Source organism: Sphaeramia orbicularis, unplaced genomic scaffold, assembly GCF_902148855.1.
Source record: "Sphaeramia orbicularis unplaced genomic scaffold, fSphaOr1.1, whole genome shotgun sequence".
NCBI lineage: Eukaryota > Metazoa > Chordata > Actinopteri > Kurtiformes > Apogonidae > Sphaeramia > Sphaeramia orbicularis.
Genome location: NW_021941619.1, coordinates 132058 through 146532, shown reverse-complemented (window position 1 = coordinate 146532; position 14475 = coordinate 132058). Strand labels below are relative to the sequence as shown.

General features: G+C 35.1%; 1 long non-coding RNA gene across 1 annotated transcript in view; it reads right to left on the bottom strand.

Annotated features, from left to right (window-relative positions):
• LOC115416537 (uncharacterized) overlaps positions 1-13250 on the bottom strand; it is a 64779-nt gene extending 51529 nt beyond the window's left edge. The window contains exon 1 of the long non-coding RNA XR_003934994.1: positions 12790-13250. This is a non-coding gene — a long non-coding RNA (uncharacterized LOC115416537). The remainder of the gene's footprint in view (positions 1-12789) is intronic.
• Between the last annotated feature and the right edge of the window lie 1225 nt (positions 13251-14475).

Here is a 14475-nt window from a genome sequence, read left to right as displayed (position 1 = left end):
CATTATATAGCCCTAAATGTTGTCTAAAATTAACGTTTATTTGCAACATAGTATAGCAAACTATTACATGATCAAAAACAAATAAATTTTTAAATGTCTGGGCTCGCCAGAAATTTGTGATGCTAAAATGAGGTCACAAGACAAAAAAGATTGGGAACCACTGACCTAATGCATTATCACATTTAATTCCATTATTTCATTGTGTGGCTGTCACTGAAATATGCATCTTTGTTTAAATATTTGATTTTTATGCATTTTTGTTTGTTTGGTTATGCACTTATGCACCCCAAAAGTGTTTTAGTTTGATGTAACTCTCATAATTAATGACCCCTGCTGGTCTGGAAAAATTACACTTCAAGGTTGCATATTCACGTGATGCATCCGGTTAGTCATGTGATGTTATATAGCAGGGACAATGAGTTTAGTTCTGTTTTTAAAAAATTATGGGAAAAACACATCTTTAAGAAGAGGGATGTGGAGGGAAAAAAGCAAATATGAAGATGACCACATCACAAAAACTACCATACAGTAATTCAGCGACAATGGGTGACATCACAGTTCCTCCATCCCATAATAATATACAGTCTATGGATGATATAACAAATAATTATAAAAAGCATCAATAATAATAATAATGATAAGATGAGGATAAGAAGATGATGATAATGATGAAGAGGAAGAAGATGAAGATGATGAGAAAAAGATGATGATGAGGACGAGGAAGAAGATGATAAGAAGGAAGAAGATGAAGAGAAAAAGATGATGAAGATGATGATAGTAATAAGAAGAAGAAGAAGAAGAAGAAGAAGGAGAAGAAGGAGAAGGAGAAGAAGGAGGAGGAGGAGGAGAAAAAGAAGGAGAAGAAGAAAGAGGAGGAGAAGAAGGAGAAGAAGAAGGAGGAGGAGAAGAAGAAGGAAAAGGAGGAGGAGAAGAAGGAGAAGAAGAAGAAGGAGGAGGAGAAGGAGAAGAAGGAGAAGAAGAAGAAGAAGGAAAAGGAGGAGGAGAAGGAGAAGGAGAAGAAGAACAAGAATAAGAATAAGGAGAAATCATCATCTAGAAACATTGACTTTTTCTGCTTTTCTTTGTTTTTATCTTCTGTTCGTTTCATAAACTCTCTTATGTAATTACTAATCACACCTTCTGCATTGATCAAATGGGTTAAATCTTACACACTTTAATCACGTGAACTGAAAACAAACGACCAGTGCTGGTTCTCTGATATTTTCAACATATATGATAAAGTCTTATTCCACAAACATATTGAATGAGTGTTTCTTTATTAGTGAGTCAAACTTGTTAAACCTTCACTACTTTCATTCTGGGTTTTTTTTCTTTTTTTTTTTACTTGTAAACCAGCGCAATAATGTTCTATTATGTTACGTTAAAATGTGACAGTCGACATAAAGGCCGTTGACTCATCGGGTTAATTTCGTCCTCAGATAAACCTTCGTATACTTTAAAGATGCTGCTGGAGATGAACTTTTACAGAATGCGGTTTGTTCCTTCACTGCGTGCTCTGTCAGGTCGCGTTACCCGATGATAACACAAATGCCTCTTGAATTTGTCACCTCATGGCAGCCTTATACCTTTCTTGACTCTGCAGCGAACGCCGACCGCCTCTTCTGCTTAAATTACGGTTTCGAAGACTGTAATCCAGCTCTCGTTCGCGTCTTCTCCTTACATGGTCCGGAATTTGCGGTGGACTTCAAAACCTATCTCTGAGACTCGCCGGGTCGGAGGCCGTTGTCACCTCGCCGAGTGCCGCGCTACGTGAAAGCATCCAGAACACCTGATAGCGACGCTTATCGAAATCAGCTGGCCAGATTAGATGGTGTCGGGGCTGGGACCTGCATACCTTCGCCCGCTGTAGGACCATGTTTGGGGAGCGTCAGACCACGGGAGATAAACGTTAAGCACCGAGGAGCTTGGGTTGGCATGTGAGGTTAGACCAGGGGTGTCAAACTCATTTTAGTTCAGGGTTCACATTCAGCCAAATATGGTCTAAAGTGGGCCGGACCATAATACAAACAATAGGATAAGAACTTTTGAGTGTAAAGAGTAAATTCCGTAAAATAAAAAATCCTTAAATATCCTACCATACACACAAAAATACACATAAATATACTACAATACACACAAAAATACACTTAAATATGCTTAAATATCCTACAACACACAAAAATATACTTAAATATGCTTAAATATCCTACAATACACACAAAAATACACTTAAATATCCTACAATACACACAAAATACACATAATTATGCTTAAATATCCTACAATACAGACAAAAAAAAACACTTAAATACGCTCAAATATCCTACATTACACGCAAAAATACACTTAAATATCCCACAATACACACAAAAATACACTTCATTATGCTCAAAAATCCTACAATACACTCAAAAATACACTTAATTATGCTCAAAAATGCTTCAGTACACAAAAATACACTTAAATATGCTTAAATATCCTACAATACACACAAAAATACACTTAATTATGCTCAAAAATCCTACAACACACACAAAAATACACTTAAATACACTTAAATAGCCCACATTACATGCAAAAATACACTTAAATATGCTTAAATATCCTACATTACACGCAAAAATGCACTTAAATATGCTTAAATATCCTACAATACACACAAAAATACACTTAGATATGCTTAAATATCCAACAATTCACACAATAATACACTTAATTATGCTCAAAAATCCTACAATACACAGAAAAATACACTTAAATATGCTTAAATATCCTACATTACACGCAAAAATACACTTAGATATGCTTAAATATCCTACAATTCACACAAAAATACACTTAATTATGCTCAAAAATCCTACAATACACACAAAAATATACTTAAATATGCTTAAATATCCTACATTACACGCAAAAATACACTTAGATATGCTTAAATATCCTACAATTCACACAAAAATACACTTAATCATACTCAAAAATCCTACAATACACACAAAAATACACTTAAATATGCTTAAATATCCTACAATACACACAAAATAACACTTAAATATGCTTAAATATCCTACAATTCACACAAAAATTCACTTAATCATGCTCAAAAATCCTACAATACACACAAAAATACACTTAAATATACTTAAATATCCTACAATACACACAAAATAACACTTAAATATGCTTAAATATCCTACAATACACACAAAAATACACTTCATTATGCTCCAAAATCCTACTATACACTCAAAAATACACTTAATTATGCTCAAAAACGCTACAATACACAAAAATACACTTAAATATGCTTAAATATCCTACAATACACACAAAAATTCACTTAACTATGCTCAAAAATCCTACAATACACACAAAAATACACTTAAATATGTTCAAAAATCCTACAATACACACAAAAATACACTTAAATACGCTTAAATATCCTACATTACACGCAAAAATACACTTAAATATGCTCAAAAATCCTACAATACACTCAAAAATACAATTAAATACGCTTAAATATCTTACAATACACGCAAAAACACACTTAAAATTCCTTAATTAAAATGTTTACATCTACGAATTGTACTTGACCATAACATGAACAAATATGAACAACCTGAAAATTCTTTAGTAAAATAAGTGCAATGTTAACAATATTACGCCTTAGTTTATCATTTATTCATGTAAATCACAACTTAGACATCACAGTGGATCTACAAATACACCAAACATTAAATAACATGGAGAATATTATTAAAATTCCACATACTTCTCTTAAGACATTTCAGATATTCACTTTTTTGTTAAAGACTAGTCTGTAAATGTAAACATTTTTGTGTAATTTTACATTTTTTACACTAAAACAAAGAGACAAATTTGCAGTTTTCATTATTTATAGTTTTTTTTTATGATAGTATTTTACTGGTCTGATCCACTTTAGAATTAATTGACCCAAAATTATTTTAACATCCTTGATTGTTAATATTTTCAGTGTAATTTTTGTATTTCACAAATTCATCTCACGGGCCGGATTGAACCCTTTGGTGGGCTGGATTTGGCCCCCGGGTCGCATGTTTGACACCCCTGAGTTAGGTGATGAGGTCCAGCCTGCTTGGATACGGCGCTTTACTGGTGCAAATCAGTGATCCATTGAGTCTAAGAGTGCACTGTGGAAGTGGGGGGTGGTGTAGTTTAGCATGTGAGAGTCATACTAGTGGAGCTGTTAAACTTTGGCTTCATAGTTTATGGTTATTTAGGCGTGTTGAGAACAAAGCTGGGAGGCATTTTACAGTTCTGATGATAGGAATTCTGTGATTACGCATAAAACTTATATACAACCAGATATAACTGCAGAGGGAGCGCACAAAAACTGCAAGTCATGCCTTCGTATTGAGAAATTAAACACATTAACCCTTTAACAACTGCAATCTCACCGGCGCTACATTTTGCACTTCACAGTATTCAGACTACTATAACTCCTGAATAGGGCTGAGTATTGGCAAGAATCTAGCGATACGATACAAATCACAATACTAGGATCACGATACGATTAGGGGTGTAAGAAAATATCGGTTCTGCAATATATTGCGATATTTAATTTCACAATACTGTATCAATACTAAAAAGTACTGTATCGATATTTTTAGGTATTTATTCAAATGCCAATATTGTGGAGGTTCATTTTTGTTTTTTTGCTTTTCTTTTTTGTTTATATTTTATTTATTATTATTTAACTCTCTTTTATTAAATAATGTTAGTTCCTTTGTTGGGATTGAACTAAAATAATGTTCTGATGTTAGTTCTAAACTAATAGAATATGAACATTTGAACAGGACCTTAAACTGTAATGTCTGTAAAACATAATTTAAGTTTGAACACAGGAACATTTTGTGATATAGCATTAGATCCTGTTCTGATCAAATAAAAATGTGTTTAGTATTTGTGCATATTTCTGGTGTAATTCAATTATTCAAGGATATAATCATTTTTTAAAAAGAAACAAACAAAAAATTGCCTTTTTTAACAGTATCATGATATATTGTGACATATCGTATCGTGATCCTAGTATTGTGATTTGTATTGTATCGCCAGATTCTTGCCAATACACCACCCCTTAACAGTATTGCGATATACCATTATATATCACTTTTTTTTTTATGATTATTTCCTTGAAGAATTGAATTACAGCAGAAATATGCACAAATACTAAAGACATTTTTATTTGATCCCAACAGGATCTAATGCTATATCACAAAATGTTCCTGTGTTCAAACTGAAATGATGTTTTACAGACATTACAGTTTAAGATCCTGTTCAAATGTTCATATTCTATTAGCTCAGAACAAACATCAGAACATTATTTGAGTTCAATCCCAGCAAAGGAACTAACATTATTTAATAAGAGTGTTAAATAAGAATAAATAAAAAACAAAAACAAAAAAAACAAAACAAAAATGAACCTCCACAATACCTGCATTCGAATAAATACCTAAAAATATCGATAGAGTTCTTTTTAATATCGATACAGTATTGTGAAATGAAATATCGCAATATATTGCAGAACCGATATTTTCTTAAACCCCTACTCCTGAAATGTTTGCGCTCTTCATTAAATCTAAATGTCAACGGAAAGCTGAGATCGTGACCTTTCCGACACTATATAGCCCTAATCCAAACCCTAATCCTAACCACATTAACCCTTTAACAACTGCAATCTCACCACCACTACATTTTGCACTTCACAGCATTCAAATTACCATAACTCCAGAACCGTTTGCGCTAGCCACACAATTCAAATGTCATTGGAAACCTGAGATCCTGACCTTTCCAACACTACATAACACTTTACAGCAACAATGTGGGACTCTATTACAAGTAGAAAGTTTCTGAGATTTCTACAGTCGCCACAAAACTATTAGACCACCCTTGTTTTCTTCAGTTTCTTGTTCATTTTAATGTCTGGTACAACTAACGGTACATTTGTTTGGACAAATATAATGATAACAACAAAAATAGCTCATAAGAGTTTAATTCCAGAGCTGATATCTCGCCATTTTCCATGGTTTTCTTGATAATAACCAAAATTACTTAAGTTCTTATGTCAAAATCTATGGCATTGTACTGAAAAAAAACAAACAGTGCTTTTAGGCATTCCATGTTTTCTTTTGTCTGTTTTAGTTACATGATACACACAGGAGTTAGTACTTGATTGCATAACCATTGTTTTTGATGACTTTCGATGGTCTAATAATTTTTTCCACGACTGTACAGAGGCTAAAAAACGCCTGGACATGACAAAAATTACGTAGCCATAATATGGATACTTGACAGAAATTGACCTGTGATTGGCAATTGCTGCTGTCAGTCAAGCATTTAACCCTCCTATTTGTGTTAAAACACCTCTGATTTGACAAAATCTGGATGTCACAGGATAGATTTTCTACGGCTTCAAAACATAGATGAAGAGTAGATGCAGCAAGTCTTAATAATATGGATACTTAATGTTCAAGCATGTTTGAGCAGATGTAAAAGAGTTGAAAGTTTATTCCTGCAATCTCAGAAAGTCTTGTCATGAACATTTACAGTTGTTTCTGATAATAAATATGCTAAACACTCTTTTCATTCATAATAATGATAATTAATGGCCAAACATTGAAAGTTAAGTTCTTTCTGAAAACAAAGGTGCAAAAGAATTGGCAAAAAAAAGACATTTTCTGACACTTCTACTGCAAAGACAACATGAAGACACCAAGGCGGCCTGTCTTAAAGGGGTTAATCCCAGTCTAGTGTGCGTCTTCCTGTGATCAGACCCACACCTGCCTATAAACTGTGTCATTGAACGTATCCTTCCCCATGTCTGTGTGAAGAACAGCCTCCCCCTGCACATGTCACCCATTATTGCATAAAGAGATAAGTGGTGCTGTCTAACCTTAGTTACATTAATTCAGCCAAGTACATTTTAGTTCCTGCCAGTCTGGATGGCTTCCAAACTTCTGCAGAACCATTAGATTCCTCTGGCCATTACTCTCTCTCTCTGTCTGTCTGTCTCAACGTCTGCCTCGTAGACCATGCGAGAGACCACTCAGGTCTAGTCCTCGTTATGGACGCAGATTCAGGAAAAAGATTAATACTGGAAATACTAATGACAGAGAAATGTCCTCCTAAGACCCTGCAATGCGTCTATGTCCTCTGTAGGGGACAAGAGTTTACGATTTAATTCAAAAACACTGTCCATTGCAAAGGACACTTGAGAAAAAAATAGAAAATGTATCTGAAAAAATGCTGTGTCATGCTGTTTCCAATCAAGACAATTATTTAATGTAAAAAAAAACAAACATTTTTTTCCTTTCCTGAGTCTAAGGAGGGTATGTTATGATATATACATGCACGTCGGAATGTTTAAAATGAAAGAATATGTTGACTGTGTGTTTTGGGCCATGGGTCAGCTTTTAATCAGCAACATTAACAGGTCAAAGTAGTGCTCAAACAATGAATCGATTAAATCGATCCAAATCAATTCTTAAAAGAGTTCGCAACGAATTCGGCAGTCGATTCGTTGGGTCTTGAGTGTGTTAGTATTGAGGCATGTTGTATAGTGTAAGAGGAAAACACAGAGCAGCATGGCTGAGGCTTTGGACGCCAGGACAGATTTTTAAAGCTGGGTTTACATTATGTTCGTGGTGGCCATGGCAACACCGTTTATGTAACAAAACTTGAATATGGAGAAAAAAATGCACAAAATCCCACAGCACACTATGTTATGGGCAAACAGGGCTGCCATGTCCATTGTGAACATAATGTAAACCTAGCTTAAGATAGCCTACGTGTCATGATTACTTTAGCCTGCTAGCTAGTTAGACATTATAGTTGTAATTATAACGTTTTCATCCAATCTCTGTTTATCAGGCCAGCAGACTAACGTTACCTATCATTGACTGGAACTAATACATATAATGCTAGTTTGATAGCCTATAACTGGGGCTGGTTGAAGACTATAGCTAGCTAGTCTCTAGCCATAACAAGTCTAGGTAGTGTGCTAGTGCTTGCTAACTATACCCGAAGCCATTGCGAGAATGTAATCATTAGTAACTTGTCTGCAGCCTGTATTGCTTTGGGTTAAAACCGATTTTTGAGAATTGAGTCTTTTGTGTTTATCCAATGAATCGATTAGTTATCAAGATAATCTACAGATTAATCGATTGTTAAAATTATCGTTACTTGCAGCCCTAGGTGAAAGGGTTTAACAGATAATCACACATTTCACAGTTCATCAGCTCAGGCATTTATATAATCATGAAAGACTGTAATTTCGAGGTTTATGATTTAAGATGTTTGACTTTTTTAAAGGGATGTGCACATATAATTAGAGCTACAACCGATTAATCGACTAGTTGCTTGAAGCCAATACAAAAATTCCTGATTCGATTAATCGACTCGAATTGATTTAAGGGAGATATTCTATTGCAGTTTTCCTGAATTGAAGCTTTTTGTGCGTCACAATAAGCATCCGTGTGAAACACAACAGTGGAACCAATGTTTAACTGCAGAGAAATGAAGGAAACAAAGCTTTGATTCAGGAGAATTATGGTTGAGTGATTTTTTTTGGATCACTTTGAGTCGATTATTCGGTTGCAGCTCTACATATAATGTAGAAGTCATTTAGTCAAAGCATAGTTTACACATTTTTTTTCCAACTAACTAACATTTAAGGCACCATTTCTGCATCTTGAGAACATGTCGTCATGCTCTTTTGTTTGACTTTATCAGATTTAATGGAACTGGGTGCTAGATATTATATTTTCAGCCTTATCTGAAGTACTCAACTCCCTTTGGTTTTGTACATGAGGAAGTCAATACACTAAACATTTCCTTATTGTTCCTTTAAAAAACATATGGCATTGCTTTCCAAACCTTTTTTGCAGTGTGTGTAGAAATACAACATAGATCTTTGGACTTATTTGGTTTTTATTGAGACACTTTCCTTTACAGTCATTTGAAGTAAAGCCCGTATTACTAGTCATTATGTTGAATTCATTTTATTCATTATTTCTTTGCATGAAAAATGCCAAAAATGGAAAATTGAGATCATTCCTGTGAACCAGTTTTTCTCCATAAGCAAAAATTCCAAATGCAACCTTTTTTTTTGTTATGTAATAATGCTGAATGGGTTTCTCCAATTATATATTACATATAGTTTTAGTCAAGAATGAGTCTTGTTTTGTCTTCATGTCACAGTTACAGTTTTTAGTGTTTTATTAAAGAAAAATGTTAAACTGCTGGTCAACATTTATTATTATTATTGTTATTTTGGTTGTGATGGAGGACACGTGTTAACAATGACGTCATTAAACTGGTCTGATTAGTCGACTCATTAAATGCCCCAGTTTGTATGTTTGAGTTGGAGAGAAAACAAAGAGATCAGTTATGTATTTATTTTTCCTTAATAAACAAGCAAAAAGACTCATAGTATCGTCCACGGTTACAGATGCACATTTTATATCGGCTGAAATCAGTATCAGTAAATATATATCTGTCATGTTATATTAGTTTTTTTTTTTTTTTATAAATTTCTATGTTAGATTCTGTGTTCATTCATAGAGGAGCTGAAATAGTTTAAAATATGAACTATTTTTATATTTCTAATGATGATTTCTTTGTTAATGTTATTAAATAACGTTAAAAACAACATAAAGAAAGAGAAAGTAACAAATAAATCAGTATTAGCTATGAAATTTGCAGTCAGGGCATCCATATAATTACATATAATATCACTTTTTTATTATATACAGCCCTAAAAATCATTGAAACATAGAATTTGAGTTCAGCTATAATGACTCCAATTTATTGTTTATTTTCCCAATTAATTAGCTGTAAAATATCAATCATGTTTCCCATTTGTCCAAACATATTCAGCTAACGTCACAGAGGAAAAAGGGAAAAAAACAAAACAAATCAAAACAAAACAGAATATATTCAACTTTAAGTCAGAATCAGACGCTTATGACTCAAACCAATGAAGTGATTGTAAAAACAGTGAACGACTGTGCAGCTCTACTCCTACAGGTCAAAAGGTGAGCGTTTCTTCTCTTGACATCATCTATGTGGTGGTACATCAACCCCCCCCCCGTATCCATAGTAACCAGGACCACAGACCAAATATGGTCTTACATCAAGGCAGAGCATGTTTGACTGCTCAGTTCCAAAGCGACGGCCGGTGCACGGAGCCTTAATCAAATTGCTCCAAGAGAAATATCTGATATAATCTGATCTACCTTTCTTACATCACTTTGGCTGCGGACGGTGAAGCTCTGAAATAACAAGTCTGTCGCTTGGCTGGAGCTGCTTCCGCGCCAAAAAAAATCACCCCATGCGAAGAACTACACATGTATTTAGCAAGAAAGGAGATATTATGGAAGTGGATCCAGATTGAGCAATTTATCCTGATGTTTGAGGAAGAAACTGGGCTGTTTTCCATCAACACAGAGTACACAAACTTCCACCAGAAACTCAACCTCACACAAACATTATCATTCCAGGATGTTAAGGTGTAATTTAGTCACGGCGGTGCACACACACGGGCTTTACTCTCCTTCCACTGATCTGGCCAACAAAGACTTATTACCTACATGTTGCAGCAGCAGTTGTTAGAACTTCAATTGCTCCCTCAGCTTCAGTAGAAACTCATTGACTCTGGCTTAGATATTCCCTTTACTATTGCTTTCTAGTGTTGTGTGAAGTCTGGCTTTATGGTACAGTAAGTCTGAGCCGCTCTCAAACTAAATTATCAGCTACAGCACAGGTGTCAAACATACGGCCCGAGGACCAAAACCAGCCCGTGGGATGAATTTATGAGATTTTAGTTCAGGTTCCACATAATCTAAAGTGGATTAGACAAGTAAAATCCTATCATTATAAACTATGAATAATGACAATTCCAAATTTTGTCTTTGTTTCAGTATAAAAAAGTAAGATTATATGAAAATGTTTACATTTAGAATCTATCCTTTCACAAAAATGGCACTAATCTGAACAAATATATAGAGCTGCAACCGATTAATCGACTAGGTGCTTGAAGTCAATGCAAAAATTCTCGATTCGATTAATCGACTCGAATTGATTGAAGGGAAATATTCTATTGCAGTTTTCCTGAATTGAAGCTTCTTTGTGCGTCACAATAAGCATCCATGTGAAACACAACAGTGGAACCAATGTTTAACAGCAGAGAAATGAAGGAAACAAAGCTTTGATTCAGGAGAATTATGGTTGAATGATTTTTTTGGATCACTTTGAGTTGATTAATCAGTTGCGGCTCTACAAATATAAACAATATGAAATGTCTTAAGAAAAGTAAGAGCAATTTTATCAATATTCTGCCTGTTATTAAGTGTTTTGTGTATTTGTAAATCCACTTTGACCTGTAAGTTGTAATGTGCATAAACAGATGCATAGTATTGTTAAAATTGCACAGATATTTGAGGTTGTTCATGTTATTCACGTTTAATGAAACTTTGCAGATGAAAAAATTATTGTGTATTTATTTATTTAATAACTAAAATGACTTTGACACCCCTGCAGTGATCCAGAACCTTCTGATTAATCCTTCATCCATATTAACCCCTTTCATTATTAACTATCACCCTTGAAGTTTTACCCTGACTTCAGCAAGTTTTTCATTTACGCATACATCAGGTGCTGAATTCAGTGAAAAGACAGTATAAATCATGACAATTCCAAATTTCCTCTTTGTTTCAGTATAAAAAAGTAAGGTTACATGAAAATGTTTAGATTTTGAAACTATCCCTTCACAAAAATGGGAATAATTTGAACAAATATAAACAATATGAAATGTCTTAAGAGAAGTGTGAGCAATTTTATCAACATTCTGCCTGTTATTAAGAGTTTTGTGTATTAGATCCACTGTGATCTGTAAGTTGTAATGCACATAAACAGATGCATAATATTGTTAAAATTCCACTTACGATATGTGAGGTTATTCATGTTATTCACATGTTTAATGAAACTTTGCAGATGTAAAAATTATTATTACCTCCGCCAAGGAGGTTATGTTTTTGCCAGGGTGTGTTTGTTTGGGGGTTGGTTGGTTGGTTGGTTAGTTAGTAAGATAACTCAAAAAGTTATGGATGGATTTTCATGAAATTTTCAGGAAATGTTGATACTGGCACAAGGAACAAATGATTAAATTTTGGTGGTGATGGGGGGGACAGATCTGCCTTGGCGGAGGTGAGTGCTTTTGTAGTTATTATTATTATAATATATATATATATATATTTTTTTTTAAACTAAAATGACTTTGACGCCCCTGCAGTGACCCAGAACCATCTTATTAATCCTTCATCTATATTAACCCCTTTCATTATTAACTATGGCCCTTGAAGTTTTACCCTGACTTTAACATAAGTTTTTCATTTACGCACACATCAGGTGCAGAATTCAGTGATAAAACAGTTTCCTACTTATTGTACAGTACATTTGGTCTAATAATATCCCAGCTGGCGAAGCAAGTTTGACCAAATAAAACTAGGTTACAGCGTAAAAAAAAAAAAGAAATTAAAAAAAAAAAATGAGTGGGACACAGCGGCTCGCGCATTAAATCGATGACTCCAACAGGGGCTGGAAGGGTGAAACTGTGCGCGTGAAAGTAGGAAATGTTCGTCATGAGTCAGCTGTTAGCACTAGCCTGCTGTTTTATACGAACATGTCGTTATGGGGTCACACATCGTCTGAAAACAAGTGGGAACCAGGTGCGTATGTGCGGGTACGTACCTCTTCTTCGTGGTTGGTGAATTCACTCTGCTCGTTCTCCTTCTCGATTTTGTTGTTATTCATTCTGACTCTTGATCACTTTCACGCGGGGCTGTCTTCTGCTTTTTTTTTTTTTTTTTCCTTTTTCCTCCTGATGTGGTCTGTTCTTCTCCAGGACCGATTTAGATATTAAAATAAATAAATAATAATAATAATATAAAAATAAAAAGACGCTCCCACCGACAAGACACCAGTCCGCGCACGAGCCGCTGTCCTACTGACCCGAGCGCGCGCTAGTTTGTCCACATCAACCCGTTAAAAAACCGGCTTTATTTGGAAAAGGAAGGAAAAATACAGGTTGTGTGTGTATGTGTGTGCTGTCAGATATTCCCCGGTATTCCCCGTCAAGCTTCTCCGGAGGCTCTTGTTGCTGTTCCCCGCGTGAAATACAGTAAATGTTGAGTGGACTGCGCCGCAGGCAAACTTCACTCCACATCTCCGCGTGAAGGAGGAGGGAGGAGGGAGGGGGAGGGGTTTAGGGTGGGGTTGAGGGTGGGATGCACCCACCAGGTCTGCAGGATTTATCAAGTTTTATCAAGTGGCATGAGAGTGGCAGTGGAAAAACAGTGTCCATCACCATCACCTCCTGAAGCAGCTGAAGTTATTTTAATCACTGCAGCATTCCTCTAATATTCAGTCTGAGGAGGTTCAGGATGAACAATGTGCTCTGTACACTTATGGGCACGTTGAGTCCAGGTGTTTCTTTTCTAACAGGGGTCTGAGATACAAAATAATAATATCAAATGTTTATGTCTATGTTTATGCATTTGGCAGATGCTTTTTTTCCGAAGCGTCTTACAGGGGAAAACCAATTAAATCACTCAATCAATCAAATTTTATTTATATAGCGCCAGATCACAACAAAAAAGTTATCTCATGACACTTTATATATAGAGTTGGTCAAAACCAGACTCTAAGCCAGTGGTTCTCAATCTTTTTCTGTCGGGCCCCCCTTTGGAGCACAAAAAATCTCCAAGCCCCCCTCAACCCCAATAACATTGTACCTATGGTGCAATTATTACTGTTATTGAAAGAAACATCAATATCCAAAAAATACTTTTTGCTTTTCCTTGAATAATTTGTTGTGCAAATTAAAAATAACATAGATTTTTTATTGAACAATACAAATGAACTCAACAAGACTGCTCCCTGAGACATTATTTTTCAAAATAAAAATAGGAAATGTGTAATTATCTTAAAACTATGACAGTAAGGTAAATTTTTTTTTTTTAGAACGACAAACACATTTTGGTAACAAAGATGAACATTTTAACAATATCAGTGGCTGCAATGAGCCCGTTTACGCTGCACATCTCAGAATATCAAAGTGCAAACTGTACAAACTGTGCAAAAACAGAAACATTGCACATTTTTCTTTTCCAGTCCAATCCTTGTCCACTCTCCAAACCTAAACTCTTTGTCTAGTCTAGTGACAGATCACCATGGCAGTAGATTTGTTTGTTGTACGTCTCTAAAATGAGTCCAGAATGCTCCAACGCTAAAACATTAGTTCCACCTGCTACATGTTCTAACCTGAAGAAATGATAAACACCTAGGAATGATTCCATGCCCCCCTGGCAAGTCTTTGCACCCCCCTGGGGGGGTGCAAAGGGCCCACCCCACTTTTTGAGAAACACTGCTCTAAGC